Source organism: Lupinus angustifolius, chromosome LG06 (genome assembly GCF_001865875.1).
Source record: "Lupinus angustifolius cultivar Tanjil chromosome LG06, LupAngTanjil_v1.0, whole genome shotgun sequence".
Taxonomy (NCBI): Eukaryota; Viridiplantae; Streptophyta; class Magnoliopsida; order Fabales; family Fabaceae; genus Lupinus; species Lupinus angustifolius.
In genome coordinates this window covers 19,398,143-19,398,870 of record NC_032014.1, presented here as the reverse complement: position 1 = coordinate 19,398,870, position 728 = coordinate 19,398,143, and positions in this window count along the sequence as shown.

The following is a 728-nucleotide window of genomic DNA, read 5'->3' as shown; positions in this document are numbered from 1 at the left end:
GCCCTCATCAGCTTTCGAGTCAAATTTTCCCAAAGTTCTTTTTCCATTATTTAAAATGAAGCATTTGCACCCGAAAGTGTGAAGATGGGCAATATTTGGTTTTCGACCTTTAAAAATTTCATAAGGTTTTTTTGAGGAAGTAGGTCAAAGTAGTATTCTATTCATTACATAAGATGCTGTGTGAACTGCATCAGCCCAGGAATATTTTGGGACCTTGCTCTCATTTAGCATAGTCCTAACGAGTTCCTCTAGAACTCTATTTTTCCTCTCAACAACTCCATTTTGTTGAGGGGTACGAGGAGCTGAGAACTGATGCATAATACCATGCTTACTAAAAAATTTATTAAATTTATGGGTTTCGAATTCACCACCATGGTCGGATCGAATGTAAATAATCTTTAGGTTAGACTGGTTTTGAATTTGCTTGGCTAGACATTTAAAAGATTTGTAGGCATCACTCTTTGATGCTAAAAATAAAGTCCAAGTGAATCTAGAAATATCATCGACAATAACTAAAGCGTAATAGCTCCCACTAAAATTCATTATTTGTGATGGTCCAAATAAGTCCATATGGAGAAGCTCCAATGGTCTAGTAGTGGATATCACATTCTTTTTCTTAAATGAATTCCTGACTTGTTTACATTTTTGACACATGTCACAGGAATCTTGTGTTTCAAAATCGAGTTTTGGAAGACCAATTACTAAATTATTCTTCAATAGTTTTTCTA